We start from the raw sequence: 12,651 nt of genomic DNA on the forward strand, positions 1-12,651 counted from the left end.
ATAGTGTGATGGTAAACGATATGCATACATTACAGCGCACCCATAAGCATTTGAACATTTCCCAATTATTATTGAAAATATATAAAATATGCTTCAAACGAGAATCCTTGATCTAATTTTAGTCTTTGATTTTATTTCTGGCAAGTATGTATATACAATTTGGAGATACTAATGAAAACATTGGTTGATCGAAAAGTTTATAGAGATTTTGTGAAGTGTCAACCATGAGTGATGCTGATATATTCCGTTGAAACTTATCAGAGTGTTTTGTCACAGCTGCATGACAAGATACAACAAATCGACATATGGCAAAAGTATCAACCTTTTAATCAAATTACATCAAGTGCTTGTGGATGGTAGTGTAAATGTCAGACAAATAAATTAAGAAAATTCTAATAGGAAAGGCTTCAAATATGATATGAATATGATAAAATGTATGTGTACTTTACAAAAATGAGATTTATATAATATTGTCTTATTTGCAAACTTATCTATGTGTATTGCTATTAATTTACCTTCCTCACGTATTTTATATCTTTTCAATCAATTTTCAATTTATGCAACGTATATAGCAAAGTCAATATATTGAGATGAAGTCGCGGTATTCAAAATGTTCTTGCGTTGTTCCCAGATTTTTGGCAATACATTTAATAAGATCAATGAAACGAATAACGCATTAATTAAGATAGAACTGAGATCTTTATACCATTAATAATAATAAACCACGCATACTGTTTAATCGATTAGTAGAAAATGATAGAAGTTTTGTAGCATCTTACTTACCCATCTATCAATGCAGGTCCCGATCTTCCATAACTTAAATCCGTTTGTCAAACTATGTCTGATAATAAAGTTGTGCGATACTCCAAGTGGTAGAAGTTTATTGATTCTGTTTAACAGAAAATTCTCTTTATTCTTTCAGGAACATTATATATTACATTAGAAATTATTCTCAGTTTCTATGTATAACTAACTTTTAATTCTAAATATCTGCGGTATAATGTCCTAATGTTTTATGATACAACAAATAATACGCGTATTTTATAATAAACTAATGATTATTCAGTTTATTATAAAAAAATATCAAACTCTAAAAATGTATTGCATTGAGTAATTTAAAGTGACGAAGACTACGGAGGATGTACACGAGTGACGAATCTACTTAAAATTGAAAAGTGACTTGTTAAACGCGAAGTTTGTCACCTGATGCGAGATGTGAGAAAAGTTTGCTTTCTGAGAAAACGTAACCCGGCATATTGACGTCTAGTTTTCTTGAAAAATGATAATTCAGGTGTTCCCGGAGAATTTCAAGGAAAAAATGTTAATATTGCGGACACGTACTAAACGTGCTCGAAGCGAGCTTAAACGCACACGCGGACGTGTTTTGTTTTAGAATTCAACGATTCGACGAGTCATTCACCCTGCAATTAGATAATTTGATCGTCTAGTATGCATATTAAGAACGAATGCTCGAATGAAATGCGCAAAATAGTATTCGCTGAAAATTTTTTTTAACTGTTAATAATATCTAAATATTCCAACATCGCTTAAATAATTTAAATGTTAATCGACAATTTGTATTTGATAATAGTTTATTTGTGAAAATATAACAGATATTCCACTATAAAATTGTATAGATAAATAAGTGTTAATTTTCTTGAAACAATCCTTCGTTTTCATTAGCAGTATTGCTAATTTTGTTACAAAGAATCTCGTTTGTAAGTGTCAAGATCACAGATTTACTAGTCCGCGTGACTTGCATAACTTTTTTCAAGACTATTTATTATGACTTAGCGTCAGTGGTCCGTTTACGAGAAATTATTGCAAGAATGAGTAATGAGTATGCGATTCTCCATTAATCTTAAATAGACAGATGAATACACAGAATTAAAAAACAATAATACAATCTCAAGATATAGAAACTACTATATACCGAAAAAATATGTACATTTTTCTTATATGTATGTTCGATGCGTACATTAGCTTTTCTTTTACATGAATCAATCTAGATTTGGTTTTATGTGTATATAATACTTTAATCGCATACTATAATAAATACCTGTTATATTATAAAATTTATGGTGGAGTTCCCTAAGCTTCTCCCTGAATTTCTAAACTTCAGTATGGATATCAAATGATAGAGTTAATAATAAATAATAAACCTCGTGTTTACAATTAATTCAAACACTTTCTGAAATTCCTCTAGCGTGTAAAGTTCATAATGTATCATGCATTTTTTTCTTTTTTGCCAATATAATTCTATTAGATAAAATAATGATATTTTCACTCTAGAAAATATTTCACTTTTATATAGAAGTGTGCGAGATCTCAAAAATAAAATATCAGATCGGCTAGCCAATTTTTATCTCATAACTATCTCATAACTAGAGATTGTTGGGATTCCCAGGAGTTTCAAGATTCTCGACTAAGTCGGGATTCCCAAGACTTGCGGGATTCATGAGAATTTTAAAATTATACTGGCTAGAATATGGAGCAAAGGTAATAACGAAATATGCAACAGATATAATATTTTCTTATAAAATATTATAGTATACTATATAATTTTATAATTCTCGACAATCCCGACAATCTCGAATTACGGGATACTTGGGACGGATCGGGTCGTTTTAGGGTTCCAGCCTACCCCTAATTTCTGCATATTACGTGTATTCTATTCGTTTTGGCGTCTTAAAATTTTTCACAAATGCATAGAAATCCGCGCTTTGCTAATTACCAATATTATCATCCATGGAAAATTAATAATCGTCGTAAGATTTGATAAAAGTATCATATAAAAACCTTGGAGACCTCGTACAGAAATAAAAATATAGAGCAGACTCGCGTCGCGTGTCCATTCTGCATCTCGTCTGTAGCAAAACAAATCGATGGTGCTCGTGATAAATCGCGATTACCTTCCGGTTGGTAATGATTAATTAATTTCACGTCTGACGCAATTAGTCGAACCGCGCGATCGAACCGCTAATAGGACGTCACGTTATTGAGGTCGGCAAAAGTCTACGAGGTGTATTCCGTCGCGTGATTCCGCGTAGGCAAACATGTACGTGTATGTTAATTCCGCTTAATCCTAATGGTATGTGTATCCAGGGCGTGACTGTAAATTGACTAACCATCCGCGATAGTCTTCGATCAGAAGTAATTTATATGTACGTTACGCGTATAACGTGTCAATTGTTGAATGGAGACGGTACAATAGTATCGATGGTAAAGAATAGAGATAGTACGGCTAACATAAATACGCACGTGAGTAAGTGCTGGGTAGATTAAAAGAGAAAACACTCACTTTTGCGATATTCCGCAATTTGCAGATAATCTGGTGTAGAAACAGTATGAATGATAAAAGTTAGTAAATAATAGAAAGCAGATAAAACATCCAATTTGTTTGGCACAAATGGAAAAATATTGATGAAGAATGACGCTATAAATATCGTTGTTAGGGTAAACTGAATTTGATGATGTAAGTTAGATATTTTAAAGCTGAAAGTTTACTTGAATGTAAAATAATCAAGTGGAAAACTTGATTATTTTAATAATCTATTATAAAATAAATCTATATTCACGTACGATATAATAATAGTAAATATAGTGATTCATGAAAGTATTTGGACGTTTATCATAGAAAATTGCTATGGACATGTTAAATATATTATGCGTGTAGATCTTTTTGAAATTTTATTAGTATTATAAACGCAACACGGTTATTACAATTATGTTGCTAAAATTTGGAACAAATTTAAGAACGTGCGGAGTAGTATTTCTAATAATCCAATATTTAGTGAGCGTTTAGAAAGAATAGCAGAATATGATAAAGTCGAGAAAACACATTTATATGCATAGTATAAAACCTTGTTACTTATCCCACTTAGTTCAATCATTGAAGAAAATTACTTGATGATTCGTTTAAGCAGCTAAACATAATTGCTGTCTACTATCTTGACCTTCAATTGATTTCAAATCATGTTGGCACGATAATGAATCTCATTACTTCACAAGGATAGTATTTAAGTACGTAGGAACTGCAAAACAAATAATATAAGCAAATAAACAATATTACTGTTTCGTATTATTGTGATATACATATCTAAGGATGGATTTTTATAAAGTTTTGTTATGTTAAAAGGTACAAATGTTAAATACACACGAACAACAGATTGAATGAGAAAGATAATATTCGAAAGAGAGATAAGATATATTCCTGTATATTTTCACAGACGAAAACGAAAATCCAAATTAACATTCTTTATTTTATTGTATGTAAAGAATCACTTATACCAGTTGTATTTTCAACGTTGAGTATTTTATCAATTGCTTCTGTTGTATAATTGAAAACATTTTGTAAATTACATTCTTATCATTGAATATCTCTAATAATTGCGTATTTTTTTAACGCTTAAAACTTTCCTCTCCTTCTTTTTCTTGTATTTTGTTCGACGTTTTAAATTTGCTTTTAAAATTTGTGTTTTAACAAGATGTATAAATATCATAAGATTATTTATTTCTATTAACAATATATAACAATACTCATTTCTGTTAATATTATTAAAATCAATTTCATACCTTACTTCAATTTCATACTTCCATTTACCAAATTAAATTAATTTACTCGATACAATTCACAATTTATAAATTAATAAATTGAAGAAAAACGAGCAAGAAAAATAACGGGTTTAAATTTAATACCGAATGATTCTGCATGTTCTTTCAAAATCGTCTCTGTATAGCATAAAATCAATAAGATAAATATCAAAGCGTAAAATTATCATGCAGATTTCAATTTCAATATAATTCCGTGTGATACACCTAAAAGGAAATCTTCTTATTATCACCGAAACAAAAATGTCGAAATTATATTCATATTAAGATAAGCAAGGCTTAGCTTAGATTTTTCAATAATTATTTTTCCGAAATCGTCATTGATATTCGTTAATATTTGCCACTCGTTTTCTTTCCTCGAGTTTCACGAGCATACTTCCTTTTAATTCAAACGAAATAAACTCGATGTTCATTTCGAGATGCCTTTTAAAATTCGATCTTATCGACTACGATCAATTTTGCAATTATTTTGAATTCGAAACGAATATTTCATACGCGCATCGTTCGTAAATGAACAAAACTAAATCTTCGTGCGGAATCGCTTGTGTCGAAAAAATTGTCTGTAATAACAGGCTTGAATAAAGTTATCGGGTGGAAGGCAATCATTATTGGTAATTTGAGGATGCAACTGTTCCTCACGTGTCTTCCATCATCGAAATTATCTTAGCAGCTATAACCTCCTTAACGTTCCCCAAATTTACCTTATAGCGTTACAAATTTTTCGTTTTGTTCAGTTGGATGCTGACGTTCTCTTAATCATCCTTATTATCAATTTTTTTAATTAATTGTGAAGCTGTCACCACAAACTATAGTGGTACTTCGCTATGAGAAATAATAGATTTTTAGATTTTTAATATAAATGTAGTTTGAAGAATTTATTGATTAGGTACATATGTATATTTATTTAGCAAGAAGTATAGACATAGTTAAATAATTCAGATCAAGCCTTCGAAGTTTCATAAAAAATTCAATTAGCTCAGATTATATTCTCTAATGTAGATATGGAATTAATTCGTAGGAAATTTTAATTAGTCTTTGAATCATAGTAAAATACGTAATATGTTTTTTTTCATATAATAAAATATTTATGTATTTCAGTATGCTGTATATTTTCTTCTGCGAAGATAACAAATTTTTATCTAAAAACTGTGTTATGCAATTATACTAGGGTTTGTTGGGTACCTGTGACCATTATGGTAAAAATCATACATCAATTAAAAAATATTCGTATGTTTTTTTTAATGGAAATATACACATTGTGTTGAAAATGAGATTAAGCATTGAGAAAAATTTAATTTTAAAATACTTTGTGGAAACAAAAATGTCCCAAATTAGCAATGGAAACTATGAATATATTAATTTTGAGTCACATTTTAAACTTCGAATGGTACAACTAGAAATATTAGTAGTAGTGATAATAAGTACTATCAAGCATTTCGTTGATCAACTTCGGTATTAATGAGCTTTCATTTATTTAAAGACTTCATAAATTTAATAGTAACGTACACATTATTTTTATCGCCACACTTGGTTGCTAATCGAGCTGTAATAATTGGGATAGGCAATACAAATTGCGAACCGTTGCATACAGTTTATTTATCATTATTGGACATACTGAATTGTAAATATTATAAATAATGTTCCTCGATGTAATAATTAGTTCTTTATTTAAATATCTTCATTAAGATAATTAGTTTTACGTTGATTGGATGAGATTGTACGAAAGATAGGAAACCTTCGGCAGTGATTAAAAATGATATTCGTAATAATTAAATGGTTGTGAATAATATACACAGATGGTATTTTAGTTATTTTCCCTATTTTTTAGCAATGGACAGAATATCTATATTATTTCTATAATAATATATGGAAGACAATAAATTAAAGATATTAACAAATTATCAATATAACACGTAGTAACATAGACCAATGAGTAGCGTTTCAATAAGATCACAAGCTAAACAAATAGTCAATACAATTTCATAATCAAGGAAAATCTAAATCATTAAAAATATTTCAACAGCGTATAGTGGCAAGATAACATTATTTTTAATCTTCCACAAATAATATGGAAAAGCAAAGATCGTTAATTCACCAGTTTCATTCTAACTACGTTTACTTACTGCATTCTACATGCATTTACAAATAAATTTCGTTCGACGATTCATAAATAATCTAACGATACGAAATTGCTTTTCACAATACTCTTAAGGTATAAGATCGAGCAGAAGCCATTAATTTCCCCTCTAAAAATCCATTCGTCTTTTCAACATCTTCATATAATCATTCTTCCATCGATTATTTCGTGCTTAACATACGAAATTGAAAACAGCGTTTTCAATCTCTGAATTGGTTAGGTAACGTCGAAACGATTGATCCAATCATCGCGCGTGAAACGTGCCTCCTGAAATGTTAGAAAAATTGATTCACAGTTGATTGACAAGATAGCGGAGCCGACAGGAAGTTCAGGGATCGTTTCCCTTCTATTTAGCCGCGGGTAAGCGATTCGTAGCCGTCAAGAAGCGACTTACAGTTTAACGTGACGCTGCGCGAGACCGAGCGAAATGTCAGGCCGGGGAATTTGCATTTCCTAAATGCCACTGCGTGAAATCGGCCGGCTACGGTTCGCGGAATTCTTCAGTCGATCGAAAGTTGCCTTTTTCCCCCACTCTTTTCTTAATTTCCCTTTTAAATCGTATTAAAACGCGTTTTCGAACGAGCATAAAATTTAACATCACGATGACACGAGATCGTCATCGCTAAATGTTGGTATCGATGTTTTTACGAATATAATTAAAGAGATGTAATTTAGATAGAAAATTGAATTACTTACATTAAATATTATAAAGAGTACAGGACTTTGGATAATCAATTTAAGATAAACTTTCATATCAACTATTAATCTTTCATATTTACAATTTTTTATAATTAAATAAGAAATTTCAATATATATAAAATACATATCTCTCTCATAAAAAAGAACCAACTCTTTCTTCTACGATCTCCTCTACCATTAATTGAAATTTATACACTTCATCGATTATATATATAATAGCCTGATGATCAATGATTATGAAATTCACTACTATCGTGCGTATTATTCTTATTGATGCGATACCCACTCAAATTTATGTCGCATAAGCTATAACTCATTGCTTATTGCCCAATTAATTGACACTGCCTCCATCGTTCTGTTATTTAATCAACTTCGCGTATGTTATTCCAGAAATAAGCAAACAAACGAGCGTCAGAACGTAATCAAACAGAGAATTCCATGCGGGTATCGCGACCTAAAATCGATTTGGTCAAGGGTTCGAATCGAATGCAACCAAGCTCCCCGCAGGCGGGTACTCTTTCATACTGTTCTGTTTCGCAGATAATGATAGTCATTAAGTATATGTGGTGCATTCATATTGTCTAATTTACGGCACCCACCTCAAGCCAGCCATTAGCGATTATTAATATAGAAATAATGTGACAGTTATTCGAAAGAAATCTCCTTTTAGAGTTACAAGAGCAAAAATAAGTATACACTCACGTGCTTTCTTATTGATTTTTATGCGTCCTCCTTGTAATTGTACTTCTTTGACACGAGAAAGTAACCATATGATGCAGAAATAATTGACGAATATTAGTAAATAATAATTTTGTCATAATCTTTGTAAATTGCATACAGGTTTATATCAAAGAAAAATAGCATTGTATTGTGTATAATAAATTTTTATTATATGATTAACTAACAACTGCAGCAGATTTTTACAGAAAAATATTCAAAATCCAAGGGCTTCGTTTAAAAAACGAAAGGATTAACAAAAATTCGTTCTAATAGACCGTTAAGATATTTAAAAAAAACATGATGTCTTTGAAGGCTTTTAACTTTTTTTGTATGCATTTTTAATGTCTTCGATGATAAAACGTAGTGATAAAGAATTTCGTGGTTCGTGCTTGTTGATTATGTAATATTTGAATTTTGATACAATTTTTGCATAGAAAAATTATTTATCGAAAGATAAACCGAAAGCGATACAAAAGTAGGAAATACAGGATTAAACACAAGCTTTCGAAGATAAGGAAAAGGGATTGTAAAGACTTAATGCAAACGGTCTGATTGTATAATAAGCTTGCTCAGTTTTGTGGACATGTTAACTTCTGATAAAACCTGCATATCTATCGTTTCGTCAATTCGTAATGTGCTTTCTTGTTTTAACTACATGCCAGATAAGTACGTAGATTGCATCGTTAATTATACAGGTGTTGGAACGATAACAAGGTCAACAATCCTTTAAGACTGATACTCTGTTTGTGCATAACGAAACCGATTCGTAAAGCTAATTACAAGAAACGTTCGCTTGTAGATGCAAGTTAATTCAATAGAATAAAACACGATAAACCGTGAGAATAATTAAATTCGCAATTAACGTGTTTATTGTACATATTTAACCTTAGAACATAAAAAGTTTATCGTATTTCCTATCGTATGATGTATCATCTATTATCTTGTACAACTATGTTTCGATACTTTTATACTTCTTAAAAATATTATTTTCGTTCTTAAATTTCTTTTCGAAACATTCAGATAATATTTCACTATATTGCTTTGGAACGTTTCATCGTATCGTATCTTTTAAAGCATTCCAATGTTACCAGATCGAATGAACGAATTTTTTTTACGATAATGATAAATGTGTAAAATAATGTGGGTCACGTAATAATTTTCAATTGGATCGCTTTATTCTGTATAGTATTGCTTTTGCTACCTGCGGTTAAACACTGTTGTCATAAAACACAATTAAGCACTATTACTACTATTAATCATTTTGTACTAATAATCTTTTTATAATGTTTCTAAGCATTAAATAACTATTTTCAATATTTACCGTTTAATCTTACTTCCGAAATTCAGGAAGCAAAATACGAGACAAAACTATTTGTAGCAAGACCTGATGAAATCAATGTTGCATCTTACGTATCTACATTTCATAAAAATAATATTGTACACATCATTGTCGACTCATATATCAAGGAATATTAATGTTTTTACAAAAACATTTAACTATCTTCTTAAAAGGAGAATAAAATAGTACTTAAGCAAGTAGTACTTAAAATAAATAAAAATCTGTGATACTTGCGACATACAAAAAACATCAATCACATCCTAAATACCTGTCTCTAAGTACAGTATGAAAAGAGCATAACACGAATTACCAAATTCGTTAAACTCGCCAAAGAAAGAAGTCTTTTGCCAAAAGGCTCTAGCCTTACCAAAGAATATTGGATTTTACTACTTACTGTAGATAAATGTTTGTCCCACTATACGACCATTATACTGTCACTTGGACCACTAATAATTTTGGAAGGTGCATATGACCTTAAACTCGTAATAAAAAAAAAAAAAGCAAAATTTAGACAGTGTTGCTAAAATAACCATCGAGGTTGAAGTAACATTAAAACCAAAGGAAAGAAAAGATAGAAAGAATAATTTATAAGAACGATAAAGCTGCGTGAAATAACATTATCGTAATATTTCAAAAAAGAATACAAAACAATATTTGCGATAACTGCAGAAGAACTTGCAAAAGCACTTTCATAAAAAAAATAATTTTAATTACTCTCTGCAGATTATCCTCAAAAATACTTAAATAATGACACATGATATTTTTACCACGTAATGTTTTTACCACATTATGTAGTTTTTAAGTCATTTAAACCAACAAACATAGTATGTATATAAAATAAACTTCTTTCCGCTTTAATCTTCCTTTTACCAAATATCCGACACTTGTAAAAATTAATTATGTACAGTTTCTTTTAATCCATTTTCTCAAAAGAAATGATTATATTTATTCAACAGTTAAGGAATCTTCCCAATCCTTTGTTATAACTTCATTTGTTACAGAAAGAGAAGAGAAAATAAGAATTAATAAACTGGTAATATTTTGAATGATATAATTTCATCAAGATACATTATTCAATGTATCAAACTGGAGAAATTTCCAGTATAATAAATATTGAAATTTGAATAAATACATTTAAATTTAAACTTTTTAAATAACGTAAAGGAAAAAATATATAATAATAATAATAAATAAAATTGAGTCAATGATATACAATAATACATTATTTCACGGCGGATAAATTATTAATTTTATAAATATGGAAACTTCAATAAATTTAAATTTAAATTTATTAAATATTATGATGCAGAGAAAGAAATATATATATATATACGCATAAACTTGAAGTTTTCCGCAAAAGCTGCATTCACAGCAAAATCTTCGAACAAACGAAAACTATAAACGATTTGCTTTTACATGCTTTTGGTTAAAAACGTAAGGCGGTTCTTTCAAAGGTCAACGAATCTTGGCGACGTATAACAAGAGACGTGCATGGAAGCAAACATCTTCGTGTGTCGTGTACCTCCTGAAAGGAAATTCGCGAACGTGCATAAACGTGGATATTCAGTGGACATCGTACGGTCTTTTAACTCTCCCCTTAGATCGGCCACCCGAGAGTGGAGGATGGAAAGAAAAAAAAAAAGGAAAAAGATGAACGATAATCCGAGCTCTCCTCGCAGGGAATATTAAGCGGGGGCAGTGAATGGAAATCGAGAACTTAGGCGAACGTCCATGTCCATAATGCTTTCTAAAACTGTTATTTATCGCATTTGCTACACACGCATCGGGGATTTCGTTAGGATTTATTGTACAATGTTCACCGTGGCTTCACTGGTCATCGACAAGGACGTGAATCGCGTGAAACACTGGCTGCAAGGGATTTTGTCAAACGAATTCCAAGAAACGTTGCAAATTTATCGTTAATCAATAATTTCGTACAAATACGTAAGAGTATCTTTGCGAAATTCTGTTTGACTTGCTTGACCCAACTTCAAAGGAAAATGACTATCTGCTAATTTAACATTAATGCGATGAAATTTAGCACAATTTACAAACCATTAAACCTGTTGAAATTTCCAGTTTTCTTTCTTTTGTAATCGTGTAGGGGCTTTTTAAAAAAATGATAGTACCTTTAGTGACAATACAGCTATCAAATCAATCGATATGACTGGTATCGGACTTTTAATTTTCGAAATTCTTTAAAAATATACGAGTATCTTAGGAGACGTTTACATTTGCTGAGGCAGAAACATGAAATATTTAATTAATTATATAATTAACCCTATAAAAGAACATTTTCGTTACAAAAGGAATTACACAAAAATGCAGAGCAACAAACTGTCTAAACAGATTTATTATTATGTTATATACATTCATATAGTTATTTTACTAAATTTACAATCAATATATATTATACTTAATTTGCAATCTTTTACGAAAGGGGAATATGCATCTTATAAATTAAAGGACAAACTTGTGATTTTTTCTTTTCTAAGATAATAAGGTAAGGCGGAATAAATCTCCATCGAGATTTCATATGCTTAAGAAGAAAAAGAAATAAATTATGCAAGCTGCGCAATATTGCATAGTATTGCAATTTTGCTTATTTATTTTTAATGTGCTCTGAAATCCATGTGAAATTATGGATGTTCTTGTTTAAACGAACAAAATATCTATAGTGAATCTATTGCGACTGTAACAATCCGGCGTTGAGGTAAATTCGGTCGATTATCGCCTGGATTGAATATTTTCAGCGTCGCTATCGGGAAATAGCACTTATGCAACTGTGCATTCTTACTACATTCTGAATAACATTATTTACATGTTTCCGGGAACACCTGCCGGAGCTACTCGTTAGCTGTGATTTCATGATTCACCAATACTAATGTATCGAAGCTACAGGTTGTTACAAAAGTATCTTACAGTGATTCTTACGTAAACTTTTTAAAGCTACGAGTATATATTATTTGTATAGCTTTCGTTCTGAAGAACACCGAAAAATAATTCAAATATACACGTTTGTTTCAAGAAATGTAAAAAAGTCTGCTTAAATATTTTAATAATAGGGAACAAATTTATGAAAGTTTTATTACCATTAAAAATTTTACTCTAAGTTATACATTTTTGATTAAATTTCTTATAAGAG

The 12,651-nt window shown here is 30.3% G+C and overlaps 2 protein-coding genes across 2 annotated transcripts in view; one reads left to right on the top strand and one right to left on the bottom strand.

Moving 5' to 3' along the window:
• LOC117206900 (class A basic helix-loop-helix protein 15-like) overlaps nt 1-12,651 on the bottom strand; it is a 258,718-nt gene that overhangs the window by 240,001 nt on the left and 6,066 nt on the right. The window contains exon 2 of the mRNA XM_033446601.1: nt 784-889. The gene's annotated coding sequence lies outside the window, so the exon portion shown is untranslated. The remainder of the gene's footprint in view (nt 1-783; nt 890-12,651) is intronic.
• LOC117206901 overlaps nt 1-12,651 on the top strand; it is a 283,190-nt gene that overhangs the window by 186,412 nt on the left and 84,127 nt on the right. The gene's annotated exons all lie outside the window — the stretch shown is intronic.

Source organism: Bombus bifarius, unplaced genomic scaffold (assembly GCF_011952205.1).
Source record: "Bombus bifarius isolate JDL3187 unplaced genomic scaffold, Bbif_JDL3187 scf7180000008013, whole genome shotgun sequence".
NCBI lineage: Eukaryota > Metazoa > Arthropoda > Insecta > Hymenoptera > Apidae > Bombus > Bombus bifarius.